Raw genomic sequence first — 19793 nt, 5'->3', positions numbered from 1 at the left:
AATAAAATAAATGTTTTGTGTCCATCTACAACTAAAAATATTTTAAAAAGAAAAAGAAGAGGCTGGAGCAGCTCAGCTCCTATGAACCCTCAAAACCAACTGCCAGGGGCCCTGGGTAGGACAGAGTCTCACACTGAAGAGAAATTTCCTGCACTGGAATAAAAAATGAATAGGACATGGACAAAAGATGAAGAAAAGAAAAGCTCCAGACCCAAATAGTGAAATATCCTGAAGCAAGCTGACTTATTTTTAACCTACCCCCAAACCAGAAAGGAAGTTCTATGAAGAACTGAGTTTCCTACTTTATAATGAAAATTCAGGAAAACTAATTTGGCATTAAAAGAAGCAATGGAAAATATCAAGGTCACATAGTTTTTATAAAGAAAAAGAAAAAAAAAATGGAGCAAAGAGCTAAATAACATCCCCACAGGCAATAAGATCACCCCAGAAAGAATAGCAACAAAACAAACCTAAACTGTAATCTATTGTTTCAAATGAGATAAAAGAAAATAGTACATGATATGAAAATCATAGAAACGAGCATTAGAAATTCAGCACTGAAGAGATAGAACTCAGGAAACATTTATAAATAAAGCCAAAATAATATAAGAAAGGAAGAATAAGCCAGAAAGAGCAAATAAATTCAACAACAATGCCTGAAAAATAAGTGAAAAAGAAGAAAATTTTTTTGAAGAAAAAAATTTTAAAAGTTTTTAAATTCAGAAAAAAGCAAAGATTTGAGTGAAAGTGACAAATATTAAAGAGTGACAAAGAAGATCCAAAAGGGAGAGAACAGATTGCAATTGGAGGGATCAACACAAATCATGAGATATTTTATCTTTAAATATCTCTCCGTGTGTGCATTTCCTTTTCTGTACATTGAAAACACTGTTCATTCTGTCTACTGGAAACAATGACCAAACATTGAAAATAATACCTAATCCAGCAGCAGTGAACACCCACAGTATGATCCCAGTCTACCATTTCTCATTAAAATAACTCAGCACATCATCAGGAAATGGCTGATTTCAGGTCTGGGATAGAAAATGTACAAAATGAAACTGTTATCCAACTAGACAATAACAAAATTATCAAAGACTACCCAAATTGTGTTGAAAGTAAGGAGGAACAAGTTGAAGAAATTTCCACTGGCTAAAGATAGAACAATTTGAATTTCAGTAAATAATAATTTTAATTGGTTAGAAGCTATAAATGGCTGGGGTGGGGGTACATATCTGTAATCCCAGCAGCTTGGGAGCCTGAGGCAGAAGGGTCATGAGTTCAAAGCCAGCCTCAGCAATGAGGAGGCACTAAGCAACTCGGTGAGATCCTGTCTCTAAATAGAATACAAAATAGGGCTGGGGATGTGGCTCAGTGGTCAAGTGCTCCTGAGTTCAATCCCTGGTCCCCCACCCCACAAAAGCTGCTATCAAATATGTTTAAATTCATGAGTTCAGACTGAGATTTCCAAAAAAGAGAAAATGCTTACTTTCAGAAACTACTAGGGAACTAATCCATATTTCAAAGTTTGGTAAAAGAAGGGAAAGATGATACATTTATCCTGCCTTTCCTAATGATGTTATCACTGGGTAATCAAATAGTACTGATAACAAGAATTTTCTCTTCATAATAATTTTTCAGCTAAAAAATGAAAAAGAAAAGATGGAATTAGAGTATCAGCATTTTGCAATCTCAGTGAACTAAAATATAAATATTAAGCGTCAACAGCTGCTAATAACACAAAAAGATAAATAATCAGACATCATTGCTTTCTGTTGTCTTGCCAGTCACCAGTTTCTTGGCAAAACCCCCTACAGAGATACCAAGCACTATGTAACTCCTGCTGTATTGGCAGCAACTTTAGAAAAGGAGGGAACCTGAGTCCGACCTGCTCTTTGGGTCTAGCATTCAAGTTTCAGGAGAATAGAAGAACATGCTCAATCATACCACAGGTGTGCAGTCAGCCAAATCAGAACATGGGCCTGATAACTTTTTTATAAGGAAGTTTAAAAACAGAACTTTAAAAAGTTGGGCAAGACTATAGTGTTCCTGGATGCTCATTTGAAGAACAACAATGAAAGAGCTAGAAAGTGGTTAATATAGAATTCAGGATAATGGTGACTTATGGGATGATAGAGGGGCTTGTGATTCACATTGGACATATGGGAAGGGATTCTAGAGTGGGAAGTAAAGTGCCACTTCTTTTCCTCCCTCCCTCCCTTTCTTCCAGATCAAACACAGGGCTTTGCCCATGTTAAGCATAGATTCTACCATTGAGCTATACTTTTAGCCTTAATGTTTCATTTCTTCTTTTTTATCTTCATGGGCTTTCAAGGATATTGGCCTTATAAAAATTTATTTAACTATACATTTGATGTAATTTTCTGAATCTTTGTTAAAACAAATGTCAATAAATTTTACAGTAGGCTTTTTTTTTTAAAAAAAGACAAGAATCAAAACATTTTATTGTTTTTAATTCACATTTTCAAAATGTATCAGTAAAAATTCTTTGGCTGTACAGTTCTGAAATTTCACAAATACAGTGATATAATTCCCAGTACAATCAAGATACAGAACAGTTTCACAGCCCCTAAAACCTTCCCTTGTGCTCTTTAGTAGTCAACTCTCCATGCAATCCTAATTCCTGGCAACCCCTCACCATGCCGTTATCTATTTTTATACTTCATTTTTAGAATGTCATATAAATTGATTCATATGTAGCTTAAAAAACAAAGACAAAACATTGATCATTGTGAGGCTGGACTCGGCCACCGCTGTGGTGCGAGGCGTGTGTTCGGGCCCTCGCGGTCCCCGCACCGTTCTCCGGCTACAGCCTCGCTCTCCGGCGTCCGACAGCCAGCCTTCGGGACCTCCCCACCACGGACATGCCTCGCGTCCACTCAGGACGCCTGAGCGACAACGTCCGGGAGAAGGACATCCAGCGCTTCCTCGAAGTAGACCTCAAAAATGGGTACGGCTTCATGGAGTTCGAGGACTCCGACTCACGACGACGACGACGCCGACGACGACGCCGTTCACGAGCTGAACATCAAGGAGCGCTGGGCCCACATCCGGGCCGGCGCCGCGCGCGACGGCTACAGCTACGGAAGCCGCAGTGGTGGAGGTGGATACAGCAGTCGGAGAACCTCTGGCAGAGACAAATATGGACCTCCTCTCTGTAAGGAGTACAGGCTTATTGTCGAAAATCTTTCTAGTCTTTGTAGTTGGCAAGATTTAAAGGATTTCATGCAGCAAGCAGGTGAAGTAACATATGCAGATGCTCACAGAGAACGTACAAATGAAGGTGCAATTGGATTTCGCTCCTACTCTGACATGAAGCGTGCTTTGGATAAACTGGATGGTACAGAGATGAATGCCAGGAATATTAGACTTATTGAAGATAAGCCACGAGCAAGCCATTAGGCGGTCTTATTCTGGAAGCAGATTTAGATCACGATCAAGAAGGAGGTCAAGAAGTAGGAGTCGCAGGAGCAGCCGCAGTAGATCTCGAAGTTTCTCAAAAAGTCGCTCCCGATCCAGGTCGCGGAGCAAAGGTGGATCACGTTCTAGATCAAAAGGCAGGAAATCTAGATCAAAAAGCAAATCTAAGCTCAAGTCTGATCGGGGTTCCCATTCCCATTCTCGAAGCAGATCTAAGGATGAGTATAAAGTGTCCCGAAGCAGGTCTCCATCTCAGTCCCCCAAAGAAAATGGAAAAGGTGATATAAAGTCAAAATCAAGATCAAGGAGGCAGATACCCTTCCAATTCACCCTTCCTCTTCCACCCTCAAAGGCTCCTTCTGTGTCCCCTCCACCAAAAAGAGCTACTTCAAGATCCCGTTCTAGATCTCGCACAAGGTCAAGGTCCAGATCAAGTTCCAGAGATTAACCCAGAACTCTACATTCTTTGCACACTATTATGGAACACTTTCCTACTTGCTTAGGCAGTTACTCTTCCATGTTTATGCTTGGCCTCTTCTGCAAGAGGAATCTCCTGAGAGCAGGAGCACACAAAAATTTGATTTGTGGCCAAATTTGATGAAAAAGATGAGGTTCTAAAATGGTGGCATGAAGTCAAAGACCCTCTCCCTTATTTGTAGAATTAAGATAACTTTGATTTTATAGCTTTTGAGCTAAAATAACTTTTATAAAGATTAAGCTCATTTAGATTTTTTTTAAAAAGTATTTTCAGCAGGATCTGCTGCAGGGTTTTTGTTGTTGTTGTGTTTCATTTGTTTGCTTATTTTTAAATTAACCGTTTCAAGCTTTGGATACTTAAGGCTTTAGAGGGAGAATCCAATTTTCAATTATGTTGGCTTTTTATAAAGCTTGAGTTATGTAATATTTAAATACAAGTTTGCTACCAAGATGATTGCCTTATTGAATAGGTACACTATCTAATTCCTTTAATGCTGATATCTGCTATTTGTGGAAACAAAATTGTGTAAATTCTACTAAAGTGTAAAACAAGGCAAGCCTCAGACCAGCAATAAATTATTCAGTTCGGATAACATTAAAAAAATTTTAAAAATCATTTGGGGTAGAAATGGGAGTTCAAAACCCAATTGAGTCAAATGTATGAAAGATGATATATCATGAGCTCTGTAATGTTTTGAACAATCAATAAAAAAATTTTTTTAAATCATTTATTTTTTGGTTGTAAGTGGACACAATACCTTTATTTTATTTTCATGTGGTGTCGAGGAGCGAAACTAGTGCCTCTCACATGCTAGGAGAGCGCTCTTTCCTCTGAGCCATAACCTCAGCCCTCATATGTAGCTTTTCAAATTTTGTTTCTTTCACCTAGCATCATGCTTTGAGATTTAGCCTCATATTCATTTTATTGCTAAATAGTACCCTTCATATGGATCCACCCCAAATATTTATTCATTTATCAGAAGTCATTTGTTTTGGTAATTCTAAAGAAAACTGCAATAAATATTCATGTTCAGGTTTTTGTATGAAAATAAGATTTCATTTATTTAACAAAAGTTTTTTTTCATGTTTCTTGGACAAATACCTAGATGTGATATTGCTGCATCATAGGTTAAATGTGTCTAACTTCACAAGAAGCCGTCAGAATGGCCGCACCATTCTGCACCCTGACAGGCAGTACATGAGTTACTCTGCCTCTTCATCAGCTCTTGGTATTATCATTTTTACCATTCTATGAAACATGTAGTGGTTTGTGCTTCCTTGATGACCTTGTTCTGTGATGCATATAAAATATTACTCATCTGCCATCTGTACAGCCCCTGCCCATTTTTTTAAAGCAAATTCTTGGTTTTCTTATTGTCAAATTTTGAGAATTCTTTATTCCTTTCTGTAACTAATTGTTGTAGTCGGAAGTTAATTGACTATATATGTATTAGTCTGTTTCCAAACTTTATATTTTTTCAATTGATCTATGTGTCTATTCTTTCACCCATGCCATATTTTATTGAATACCATCATTTTATATTCAATATTAATCCATGCAGTTTGGATACTTCAATTTTTGTCCTTTTTTTTCAAAATTGTTTTGGCTATTCTACTTTCTTTGTATTTTTCCATTCATATTAAATTAAACTAATTGATTAAGAATAAGTAATTTTTGGCACTGAGGATTGAACCCAGCAGTGCTTTGCCATTGAGTTATATACTCAGCCTTTTTTTTTTTTTTTGTACCAGGATTGAACTCAGGGGTGCTTGATCACTGAGCCACATCTCCAGCCCTATTTTGTATTTTATTTAGAGACAGGGTCTCACTGAGTTGCTTAGTGCCTTGCTGTTGCTGAGGTTGGTTTTGAACCCGTGATTCTCCTGTCTCAGCCTCCAGAACCATTGAGATTACAGGCATGTGCCCCCTCACCCGGCTATACCCAGCCCTTTTTATTTTTAATTTTGAGACAGGGTCTTGCTAGGTTGCTGAAGTTCTCCCTATGTTGCTGAGCTGGCCTCAAACTTGTGAAACTCCTGCCTCAGCCTCCCCAGTCACTGGAATTATAGTTATGTGCCACCATGCCCAGCTCCATCCAAATTTTAAAAACAGCTTGTCAACATATTAAAAAAATTAGATTTTTAAAATCACTTAAGGGGAATACAATTTTATTATTTCTAAATTAGTGGCTTTACTTCCATTTCTGGTTATGACTAACTCTTTTGTTGAAAACAGCTATAAAATTTGGTTAAAACTAGAAAACCACCAAAGAATTTCCCCAAAGTAAAAAAGTCACCAAGCCAAGAATTCAAGAAGTTCTATGAATCTGAAACAGGACAAAACCAAAGAAAACCACATTTAGTCAAACCACTGAAAAGTAAATGCAAATATAAATATTAAAATTAGCCAGAATAAAATATGGCACATTATCCTCAAATGAGCAACAGAAAGATTGACAGCTAACTTTTCCAACACAAATAATGGAAACCAGAAGATAATGGAATGGTATGTTAGTAGAAAAAATAACTTGCATATTTAGAATTATATACCCAATAAAATGGAAATTAAATAGAGATAAATATATATCTTTAAAAATAAAGGTGAGATAGAGACATTTTCATTTAAAAAATCTAGAGTATTCATTGTAAGCAATTGTACTGGAAAAAGTAACAAATGGAATTCTTCTGCTACAAGTAAAAAGTAATACCAGCTGGAAGCCCAGAAATGCAGGAAGGAATAAAGAACACCAGAAAATGAACATCTAAAATAATAATGATTGTTTAAAACAACAATAAAAACATTGTAGTATTTGAAAAACTCTTCATGTATTCTTTCACTCAGCTGCACTAACCATCCATCATCATCCAAACAGACATGTGCATTTTTGCCTCTGTGTATTTGGTCTCTCTTTTCCCAATCATTTGAGGCCAAATTTACATCATGGTATCTTCAGTTTAATACTTAAACTATTACAACTTTGTTCCCTTTTTTATTTTTATTTACTGTGTGTTTTTATTTCTCATTATTGAATGGTCTTTCAGGATCTACTGTAAGTTATCTATGCAGTATATCCTCAATAAATGTTTGTTAAATAATTAAATTTGCTGAAGAATAAATTGGTAATGAGCAGATCACCTTGTTGTTTTCTAGGACAGACTCATCTATCCATTATTAATAAATTGTTATCCTGAGGTTTGATAAAGACAGCTCCTACAAATAAATAAGAAAAGCTTTAATAAATTCTTGGATGAATGATCCATGAGGGACAGATTGGATGATTACATCTCATCTTTAACCTTTTGAAATTCACTTGATGCTTGTTTAATAAAATCCTTCTTGCTATCGCTGTCAAATGGATCAGGCTGGTCAAACTTTATCCACAGGTATAGCATTTATGTCATTTTAACATGAGTCATTGTACTATTCCTAGATGCTAAAGAAATAAAAGTCATAGCCCTTGAGCTCTTCAGAGGATGTAAAATTCTAAACAGAGGCTAAAATGCACACCCATAAAACAACTTTAGATGAAATTTAAAAAATTTTTTTGTAAGTTCAAGAAAATATGGAATAGTGTAGACTCAAGCTGCAATAGATAAGGAAACTAAAAAAAATAAAATCACACTTGGGATGTGATTATTAGGAAAGGCATCTGAAAAGATGCAGTTCTGATTTTGAAGGTGAGAAACATGTGGAAGAAACGGGGCATAGATTTTTAAGCAGGGAGAAATAACACACAAAACACAGAGGCAATATAGTAAGTCAATTCAGGCAACTATAAACAGGCTTGAGGAATTGAGGGAATGTAAGGCTAGAGAGAGGTGGAGGAGCAATTGATAGAAGATGTCAAATGTTTATTTTTAAAATAATGCAAAATTCTCTTTTTATTTTCAGTAGAAATAACCTTTACTGTCAACAGCCCAGTTAGACCCCTTAGTTGATATAATGATGATCCCAACTTCCTACGCTATTATTTGCAATAATTTCTGCCATATGAGTGTAATGGGAAAAACACATTGCAAAGTGAATTACTTTTGAAATGTATTGCATGCTGACATTTGGGAAATTAGATCCTGAACATGATGCATCTTGATTATTTAAGGTGCCTTCCCACCATGAAAAACAGATTCAACCCAACAATTTGAAAAAAACACATCTGCATGGTAAATTACTTTAAAGTTCTGTCCGTTGGCAAGGGTCTGATCAAAGCTTTTGGTCACTATTTAGACAAATAACCCTGGGCACAAACTATTCCTTGCCTAAGTACATGGGTCTGTGTCCAGAAAGACCTTTATCCAAACATTTTTAGCCCCATCTGTGAATCCATTCTATTGTATCCATTTTCTTAGGTACTCAACTGCTTCAGTGCTAGAGATGCCCCTGCTCAGCTGACATCTATTTTGTTTTCTGGAGAAAAGCCACACTCTCTCATGAAGAACAAACAACTCTTCACTTCTCCATTCTCACTCAGCAAATTCCTCTGGCACCATTGACCCGTCTCATCATGAATGCGCATTTGCTTTGGCCTTTCCTTCTCCTGTGTAAGTTTCTGTGTTGATGGGGTGCTGGGCTAAGCAATGGTAAGTTCAATAGTCCTGACTTCAGAAGCATAGGTCAGGAATGAATCTGGCCTTCTGAGAGACACCATAAATGTTGGTATTTCCAGACAAGACCTTCCTTATTTACTAAACATATCCAGTCTGTGTGCTGAACCGAGCAATGTGTTGAGAGGGAAGGAAGATGAACAGGGAGATAATGGGACCTCACATGAAGATTAGAGAATTCCTAGATGCTAAAAAAATCTGAAAATTAACTGGGAATGCTAAAGAGGAATAGGATATAAAACAATAGTGAAGGGTCAATAATTTCCTCCTAAATCAAACAAGATTGCTATTTTGAACATTAATCTAAGCATGTATATATACATAAGCAGGCCTTTCTTTGTACTTGATAAGAATACATGGCTTTATATATAACAATTGGTTTTGGTCATGAACCTATATTTTGGAGTCAGAGAGACCTAGATTTGAGTCCTGGCTTTATTGCTTACTGTATTGACAATATTAGTTATGTTATTATTTAGCTCCTCTAAGCCTTTGTTTATTTATTTGTGAAATGAGAATGTGAATAGTATCTGCCACAATAGGATTACTGTGAAGATAGCAGATAATACTTGTAAAAAGCTTAGTGTGTTGCCTACCATGGAACAAACACAGAGTAAAAGTTAGTTTTTATTATTTTTAAAATTTATGCAATTTCTCTACAGCAAATTGGCTTATATTCACTAGGAGGAATATAACTACCTAAAAAGAATCTTATACTGAATCTTTGGGGGCTATAAATTTTCATCCTCTTTCTGATCTTTTGGGCACCTCTGTAGTTTCACTGAGTTGACTTAAATCAAGTTGCACCTATAAATATAAATGTCTCTGATATCACTGAGCATGTTTTCTAATAGAGAGCTAGGCACATATTTAATAAATAGTTCTTATAGTTTGCAATTTCCCGAAAGCAGAATAGGCGAATACCCCTAAGACTTGAATTCTGGGCAAAACGCGTATACACACACACACACACACACACACACACAGTTTGCTTGCTCACTTATTGTGGTTAGTTCTCATTACAATACTGCCATTTTATACATGAGGAAAATGCTGCCAAGAGAGATCAAGTAGCGAGATCAAAGTTGCACTGCTAGCTGGACACATTCTTTGCATCATTTTACAGGTGCCTTATATCTAAGTGTTGTCCAAAACTGAGCTCATTATTTCTGCCTGCAAAATTCTTCTTGCTATATTTCTTTTCTCAGTTAATGACACCATATATCCAGTGACCCAAGTCAGAAATCAGTGAGTCATCTCAGGCTTCTCCCTCTCCCTCGATTCTCATCATATCAAGTCCTACAGAGCTTTCCCTGTCTTTTGAATCTGAACTCCTCTTTGTTCTTACCACCACTGTTTTTAATTCAAGCTTCCATTTTTCCTTGCCCAAGTTACTGCAACTGTCTTCTAACAGATCTCTCTGATACTAGACATGCTGCAACCACATCAGTCTTCTGCTCAGCCACCAAGATGATATAACTAAAATGCAAACTAATACATCAATCCCCAGTTGAAAAGCCTTCCATGGTTCCCTACTGCCTCTAGTATGGAGCTCAGATTTCCTCGCATAGCCCTCATGATCCCAAAGCATACCTCTAGCCTAGTCCTGACAAAATTCAATTACAGTGAGGTCCTCATATGATTGTCTCCTTTTATAGTCACTGGGCTCTTAAAAAGGAGAGACAGAATCTTTTCATCTTTGAAGCATAGCGTCTTGCAGTGCCAACAACAAAAAACATTGAAAAGGAAATAGTAAAAACGGATCAGCTTATACTTTTCAAAATGTTTTTTTATAATTTAAAAAATTGATATATAATACACATAGCATAAAATCCACCATCTTAGTATGTAAAGTGCTTTTCAGTATATCCACAGTTGTACAACCATCAGCCCTATTTAATTCCACAATGGTCTGTCATTGGAAGAGGAAGCCCTTTTCCATTAACAGCTACTTTATATTTTTCCCTTTCCCTTGATTCGGGTAAGTCCAGTCTAATTACAAGGGCCCATAAAAGTGGAGAACCTTTTCCAGCTCTGAAGACAGAAGAAGGGTCAGAGAGATGACAATCTGAAAAGAATTAGAGGCTTGGTTGATGGTTTTAAAATATAGGGTACTACATGCAAGGACCAGGAGCTAAGGGAGACTCCCTAGCTGAGAAGTGGAGACTTCCATCCTATAATAATGTGGAACTGAATCATCTCAAGATATTAATAGCATAGTGGCACACGCCTGTAATCCCAGCAGCTCCGGAGGCTGAGGCAGTAGGATCACAAGTTCAAAGCCAGCCCCAACAAAAACAAGGTGCTAAGCAACTCAGTAAGACCCTGTCTCTAAATAAAAATACAAAATAGGGCTGGGGATGTCGCTCAGGGTCAAATGCCTCTGAGTTCAATTCCCAGTACCCACCCCACTCCTCCAAAAAAATATGAATAAGCAAGAAAATCTTCAGAAAGGAACACAGTTCTGCTGACACCTTCATTTTAGCCTGTTTAGACCCATACTAGATTATGATCTGAACAGTTATAAGATAATAAGTTTGTATTGTTTTAAGCCACTAAATTTGTACTAGTTTATAGCAATAGCAATAGAAAGCTAACATGACACAGATTTCTGTAAATTGCTTTTTCAAAGAACAGTATATATTTTATAGATTGCTTCATATAGTGTATTCCCTTATTATTTTTTGATGACTATATAATTCTTCATTTAGATGGTAATTTTAAATGATATTTTTTAAAAAATATTTTTAGTTGTAGATGGACAAGATATCTTTATTTTTTTTTAAGAGAGAGTGAGAGACAGAGAATTTTTTAAATATTTATTTTTTAGTTTTCAGCAGGCACAACATCTTTGTTTGTATGTGGTGCCGAGGATCGAACCCAGGTTGCACGCATGCCAGGCGAGCGCGCTACCGCTTGAGCCACATCCCCAGCCCCACTTTATTTATTTTTTATGTGGTGCTGAGAATTGAACCCAGGGCCTCACATGTGCTAGGCAAACACAACCCAGCCCTTAAAATGCTATTTTTGTAGTAGCAATTACTTCAAATTAATCTTTGGCTTAGTGGAGGGTAGCTTGATGCTATATTCCCACTACCACTAATTTACTTTCTTTGGATGGAAATGGTATAATATTCTTGGGATATCCCTCTTTTTACTTGATAACACCTGAATGTTTTTGTCCGACCCTCTTCATTTATATGTTGAAATCCTAACCCCAAGGTATTGATATTAAGAGGGAAGGGCCTTTGGAAAGTGATAAGTTTATAAGACAGAGACTTTTGTGAATGGCACTAGTGCCCTTATAAAGGATCCCAGGGATAGAGCCAGGCTAATGGTACATGCCTATAATTCCAGCAGCTCAGCAGACTGAGGCAGAAAGATTGCAAGTTGAAAGCCAGAATTAGCAACTTAGCAAGGCCCTTGGAAATTTAGTGAGAACATGCACACAAATAAAAATAAATAAATAAAGTCTGGAGTTGTAGCTCTGTGGTAAAGTATCCCTGAGTTCAATCCTTGGTACCAAAAGTAAATAAATAAATATAAATAAGAGATCCCAAGGAGACTCTTGCCCCTTCTACCATGAGAAGACACAGCAAGAAGTTGCCGCATCTGTGAACCAGAAAGTGAGTCTTCACCAGACACAGATTCTGTCAGGACCTTAATCTTGGACTTCCCAGACTCCAGAAATGTGAGGAAATAGTTTTTTTTTTTGTTCCTAAGCCACCCAGTTTATAGTAGTTTGTTACATCTGCCTGAATGGATCAAGACATCACTTGTTGAGAATAATAATAAAAATCATATTGGCATATTGGTAGGGCCCTAACACCCAGTCACACAAAACTTAGGTTTCTTTGGTAGAATCCACAGTGAATGAACAGGTACATAAAATCAGATTTATGAAGATGTGGCAGATGAGGAATTCATTGTGGTCATTGTCTCCTGGAAAAGTTAGTATTACCAATTTATTTGGTAAGTGGTGGCTGGGATTTAGTTATATAAGATTAGCAGCCAATGAGACACCAGCCACAGATTAGAAAGAGGCAAATCAGGGCCAGGCAAACTTTCAAAAGGAATGTGCTAAGTCTTCACTCCTGGAGATAATGCAAAGTCATCGAATTATAAGGAAAGAAAGGACATGGTAGGACAGGGGCAGCTGAGGGCCAGTCCTGGTGAGCAACCTTTTCACAGTCATCAAGTTGACTAGCCTCAAAAACAAAAATAACTTCAAGCTACTAAACAAATTCTGCTAAGGAACTGAACAGACACATCACAGCAGAAGAAATACTAATGGTCAACAAATATATGGAAGAATGTTCAACATCTCTAGAAATTAGAGAAATGCAAATTAAAACTACACTGAGATTTCCTCTCATTCCAGTCAGAATGGAAATTATCAAGAAAACACTAGCAACAATAAATGTTGGCAAGGATGTGGGGGAAAAGGTAAACTCATACATTGCTGGTGGGACTGAAAATTGGTGCAGCTATGCCATTTTACATTCTCACCAGCCACCTATGCCACTTCCAATGCCCGTATCCTCACCAACACTTAATGTTGTCTGTCGTTTTGATTAAAGCCATTCTATTGGAAGATTAGCAGCCAATGAGACACCAACCACAGATTAGAAAGAGGCAAATCAGGGCCAGGCAAACTTTATGAAGTTTGAAGATTCCTCAGAAAACTTGGAATGGAACCACCATTTGACCCAGTTATTTCATTAGTTGGCATATACCCAAAGGACTCAAAATCAGCATACTTCAGTGATGCAACCACATCAATGTTTATAACAGCTCAATTCATATTAGCTAAACTATGAAACCATCTTAGGTGCCCCTCAACAGATGAATGGATAAAGAAAATGTTGGATTATTACTCAGCCATAAAGAATAATGAAATGTGGCATTTGCTGGTAAATGGATGGAACTGGAGACTATCATACTAAGGGAGATAAGCCAATACCCCAAACCCAAAGGCCAAATGTTTTCTCTGATATGCAGATACTAATTCACAATGCGGGTGGTGTTGTTGGGAAGAATAGAAGTATTTTGGATTAGACAAAGGGGAATGAAGGGGAGGGAGAATGGAAATAGGAAAAATAGGTAAATGAATCAGACACAACTTTCCTATGCTCATGTATGAATACACGACCAGTGTAATTCCATATCATGTACAACCAGAAGAATGATAAGTTATACTCCATATATGTATACTATGTCAAAATACTTTTTACTATCATGTATAAATAATTAAAATAAATTAAAAAAACATAAGTTCAGCAGGGTTGAAGGATACAAAATCATGACAGAAAAACTAATTTCATTTTTACAACTAGCAATGAACAACCTAAAAATGAAATTAAGGAAACCTTCCTTTATAAGAGCATCAAAAAGAATAAAATTCAAAAAAGTCCGAAAAGTGCAGGAATATATGTTTCATTATCATTAGCCATTAAGGAAATGCCAATCAAAACCATAATGAAATACCACTTGATATCCAATAGAATAGCTTTAATCAAAAGGACAGACAACATTAAGTATTGGTGAGGATACGGACATTGGAAGTGGCATAGGTGGCTGGTGGGAATGTAAAATGGCATAGCTGTTTTGGAAAACAGCAAGTCAGTTCTTCAAAAACTTAAACACAGAGTTACCATATGACCACTATGTATGTAACCAAGAGAGCTGGAAATATATATCCAAACAAAAAGTTGCACAAAAACGTCCAAATAGCATTATTCATAATAAACTCAAATTTCCATCAACTGAGGAATGGATTAGTAAAATAAATTAATTAATAAATAATAAATAAAATAAATTCTATCCAATGGAATATTATTCAGTCATAAAGAGAATGGCGTACTGCCATGTTGCTGTAACATGGGCAGACCACAAAAACACTGGGCTAAGTGAAGGAAGCCACACACAAATGACCACATGTTGAGTTATTTGATTTATAATAAATGTTTAGAACAGGCAAATCCACAGGGACAGAAAGTAGATTAGTGGTTGCTTAGAGCTGGGAGGATTAAGGAAACATGGGAGTGACTGCTAATAGTGAAAGGGTTTCTTTTGAGGTGATGATAATGTAAATTATATTGTGGTGGTTGTTGTGAATATACTAAAGATCACTGGATTATATACTTTATATGATTAATTTTAGGATATATGAATTACAATTCCATAAAATATTCTATGAGAAAAGAAGATCAAAGGGAGGGAAAAGGTAGCTGAAATATAAAACTGGTCTGTTATACCTAAAAAGTCGAGGAAAAATGGAGAAAAGAAAAACAAAAATGCTTCCAGCCTCCTTTTCCTGTCTTTTGCAGGACTAAACTAGGATCTGATCAGATTGGCAGGAATTATCACTAGTATAAATTACTTTTGAGCAAGAGAAAGGAAGGGAAATTGAAATATCTTTCAAATAGGTGACCCCAGGGTCAGGAAGGAAGAATTTTACATTTTCAGGTTCATCCCCAAACTGTGGCTTGGGCTGCTAAGCTGCTTTTGGAAAGAACTCTCCAGTCCTGCCTATTCTGATCAAGCCCTTGAAAGCATAACTGAAAAGTGCTGGCACAGTTTATCCCAGTCCAGGCTCTGACTTCCATGCCAAATTTAGCCTTTGGCAACTTCCTTCTGTCAAGAGAGTCCCTGAGGACTTGTTTGACCTCCTTTTGGAAAGCTGCAAGGGAATTCACTTCTGGACTGGGGCCCAGCACACAGGGAGTGGCTCAGCAGGCTGCGATGGATCCTCTATTAAGTTAATGATGAAGTGTACCTGAGCACAGTCCATTGGAAGGCCAATTCCCTACATGTGGGGTTGGGACTGGGAGTTTTCCAGTTAACTAAAGCTAATTCACAACATTAAGTACTGTATTCAACTTGAGAGGAACACTTTCAAAAATGTATTGTATATATTCCTGCCTTTTTGTACTTGGGATTTTTTTTTTCAACTGGTAATAAGAGTATTACATGACTATTATGGAAAATTTGGAAAGTATAGTACCATTCTCCTTCTCTAGACTTAACAATTCCTTACAGTTTAGTGTGTTCTTTCAGACCATTTCTATGTGTTTATAGGCATAGATACATACACATAAACATTCACTCATAGCAGTTATTTTTAACTTTTTAAAAATAACATAAATGAGATCACATTCTATCTATTGGTCTACTTGCTTTTATATTTAACAATATATCTTGGAGATCTTTCCATGTTAGTATATATAAATCTATCTTAATTTCTAAAATTCTTGCACAGTATTTGTGGTATGGGTCCATTACAATTTATTTAATCATTTCCGATTGATACATGCTTCCAACATGTCTAATTTTTCTTTATGATCAAGAATGTTGCAATGTAATATATACACACATATGTTATATATATATATATATATATATATATATATATATATATATATATATATATATATATCTGTATCTCTGACAGCATTTCATTTTTTGGAAAAGGTTCTAAGAAGTAGAATTATTTAAAGTTTTGACACATCTGAAATTTATTTTTCAAAATTTTCATTCCAAAAAAATTTCAAAATTACAGAAAGTTGCAAGAAAAGCACAATGAACTCCCATAACGGCTCCACCTTTCTTCTTCTTTGTTGTCATTTCATCACGTTATCTCTTTTATGTCTCCTCCACCCCACATATGTACTATATACATACTATCTTATTTTTTTCTGATCCATTTGAGAGAAAATTGGGACACTTTGGTGTGAATTTTCTAAAAATAAGGGCATTATCCTACATAACCTCAGCGCAAGCATTGAAAACAGGAAAGAGATACAGTATTTGAAACACAATTATTGCTCCAATACAGCATCACCAGGTTCATCTTAGGCTTTTCCCTGTCCATGTTTATAACTCCCTTCTCTGACCAAAAAACCTGCTCTCAGCATACTTATTTCTTTTCTTTTCTTTTTTTTTAAAACTCTTTTTTCTTAATATTTATTTTTTAGGTGTAGATGACACAACACAATGCCTTTATTTGTATGTGGTGCTGAGGATGGAACCCAGGTCCTGCCTGTGCTAGAGGAGCACTCTACTGCTGAGCCACAATCCCAGCCCCCTGAGCCACAATCTCAGCCCCAACTTCTTTTCTTCACTTTCTCAATATACCTGTTTATAATAAGCCTCCCTGCATGCTGGCAGTTTATATAACCCAATCCTACCAGCTGTTACCTGCTGGGCTCCAGCTGTGCCACTCCTAGTCCACCATCTTTGCTATTTATTCTTCAGGCCATGGCCCATGCCAATCACTGGAGAGGCCACATTAATTGACATTTGAATGGTGTGATGTAGAAGATAAATTTTTTTTTAATGGATACCAGTTGTTCTAACACCTATTGTTGATTGCTTGAAATGCTATGTCATAGCTGACATCTAGTCTCTTTCATTGATCTATTTTTCTGTCCATGAACCAATACCACACTTTAATTATTATGGTTACAAAAACATGTTTTGATATTTCTTAAGAGGCTGATCCATCATTATACTTTTAAAAATGTTTTAGCTATTAAGTTTGTACCCTTCCAGATGAATTTTTACAATTGGCGTATCAAGTTCATTAAAATCCTATCATAATATTGACTGGAATTACAAAGAGTTTGTCAAATATTTAGATAAAAAAATGTCTGTACTATATTGAGTCTTCTCATCATGGGACACAGTATACCTTTTCATTTTTTAGGTTTTAAAAATGTCTTTCAGGGGGTTGTGGCTCAGTGGTAGAGTGCTTGACTAGCATGTGTGAGGCACTGGGTTCGATTCTGGGCACCGGGTTCAAGCACCATATATAAATAAATAAAATAAAGGTTCATCCACAACTTAAAAAAAAACTTTGAAAAATATCTTTCAGTAAATATTTATAGCATTCTTTGTGTGGATATTACATATGTAGTTTGTTCCTAGGTTTTAAAAATTTTTTTTGTGGTCATTACTAATGAAACCTTTTTATTCTCTGTTCTTTGAATGTATTTTGTGCATAGTTGAGGTTATACTGCACATACAATTCTGTATCTTGTTTTTGAACATAATTTTGTGCCATATAAATGTCCTAGTAAAATTATAGTTTTTATGGTTACATAATTGTTCACCGAATATTTATGTACCATAATTTATTTAACTGTTCTTTAGTGTTGGCTAATTAGGTTGCTTTCAATGTTTAAAATGCTAAATACTACTGTAATGAACACATTTGTATATAAATCTTTGTTCTATTTTGGCATATTTTTAAAATATATGTGATATTTTTCTAACCTACACAAAATATAGTCATTCACTGGAGTTCATGAACAATGGACAATACAAATTTAAGGTAGGTTGAAAACATCTTCATGTTTGTTTATCTGTTTGTTTGTTTCAAACAGGGTCTTGCCTAGGCTGGCCTCAAACTCCTGGGCTCATGCAATCCTCAGACCTCAGCCTCTTAAGTAACTGGAACTGGAGACATAGATCCCTGTGCCTGGTTTTGTTTAAATGTCTAATGTTTGCTTATTTTTATAGACTGGTCCTATATTTTCCTATTACGTACCCACTTTTGGGGCATGATTAGAAAGTAATAAAAGGGGAATAAACAAATAGCAGTGTTATAACACAAGTGAACACAGTGAGAATCTGCTGGGGAACAAAGGCTATGCAAGAAGGACCATGGAGGGCCATTGTCTCCTTGAAATCTGCAACTTCAGGCCTTGTGGACTTACTTTGTGGTCTTCATTTGCATACTTCTTTTCATTTCTCCTTGTGATATGAAACCTCCTGTATCTTTAAAATTTTATTATGTGCCTATGGGACTATTTACATAACATTGCTGGCTAACTCAGGGAGTGTCTTTATGTATATTAACCTTCTTGATTACTCATGGTTGATAGAGGCATCAGTTTTCAATATTTCTTCCCCAAGGCTTTTTGATCTTTGAGTCAATGTTTATGCCTTTTTTTCTTTCTCTCCATCTCCACCCTGCTTATAGACGCCCAACTTTCTCTTCTCACTGCTCTCTGCGTGCCTGCTGTGATACTTTGTCCTCCTTCTTGTTTGTTTACTGCTTTTACTTTCCCATGGGCTTGGAAACCAAACTGACAAATCCTTTAAAATCAAATCCAGTAAAAATTAATAGCCTCTGAGAAAAGGCTTTCATAAACATCTAGGAGCAATGGACATGATCTTCAGGGCATGGACTTGGGAATCTCTATTTTATTTCTGCAAAGACTGCTTTCCATCCCCTTCATCCTGTTGACTTTTTGCTGCACTCCAGATAGTTGAGATTGTCAGATAGCAGAGTTCCACGTAACTTGTTTCATTACAATTAATAAGTCGGTAATATAATGTTCATAAGTCTCTTTCCCTTTTCTTTAACTGAGTCCTGATTCTTTACTTTCTTTGTTCCTTTCACACTGTGCATCAGGCTGGGCTGATTAAACCTAAAGAAATTGCTCATTGGGCTTCACGTGAGTGGGATATAAGATGCAATCTACACCTTTTTTTCCTCTAGGTTTTCTTCCTCTCATCTCTTCTACACATTATTTTTAATAATTAAAATCTTTCTATACTTTATACTAATTAGATATGATTCCCTCGTTTCTCAAAAATTTACTTTTTGTCTAAAGCCTCATTTGAATAAAAAGAAGTTAAGTGTATTTTGTCATATGAAAGAAAACAAAGACAATTTAACTTTATTCTTGCCTTTAATTTTGCTCATGGCTAATTGATAAGGGCTCTGGTACTGGGTTATGACTGTGGTCATTCTCCCTTTGCTGTTGATTGTATCCCTAATATTTCTTAACTAACTTTTAATTACTTATGGGCTTTGAGTACAGGTTCATTAAAACTTACACAACTGTTACAGAATCAACTCAAAGTTCATTTCATTAGTGGTGGATCAATGGCATCATCTTTATATTTGGGCATAATAAATATCCTTGATGATCACAATGTTGTAATATTTTTAGCATGTTGTCCTTTCGGGGTGGGGCATGTCAACTTGCAAATGGGGTGCTCAGTAATGTTTATGGTTTCAACTTTGTCTTATTTTATTTTTGTTTTCAACTTTAAATCAGCTAAAACTTTCTTACATTATGCAATGTCATTCTTCAGTCATTTTTTATACGTTGAATTGTAACATTTATGTATCTGCTGATAAATGAACATTTTAAATTCTTACACAGACTATCAGTCAAGAGTTTATTTTCAGTAGTATCACCATTTTTGGTATTTATTTATGCAATTATTTGAATATTATATTTCCACACTATCTATAA

At 36.1% G+C, this 19793-nt stretch overlaps 1 pseudogene; it reads left to right on the top strand.

Annotated features, from left to right (window-relative positions):
• The first annotated feature begins 2828 nt into the window (after nt 1-2828).
• Nucleotides 2829-4079, top strand: LOC144376014 (serine/arginine-rich splicing factor 6 pseudogene; annotated as a pseudogene).
• The last annotated feature ends 15714 nt before the right edge of the window (nt 4080-19793 follow it).

Source organism: Ictidomys tridecemlineatus, chromosome 3, assembly GCF_052094955.1.
Source record: "Ictidomys tridecemlineatus isolate mIctTri1 chromosome 3, mIctTri1.hap1, whole genome shotgun sequence".
NCBI classification, from domain to species: domain Eukaryota; kingdom Metazoa; phylum Chordata; class Mammalia; order Rodentia; family Sciuridae; genus Ictidomys; species Ictidomys tridecemlineatus.
Note: the sequence above shows the minus strand (reverse complement) of the source record. Positions and strands in the feature narration are given on the sequence as shown.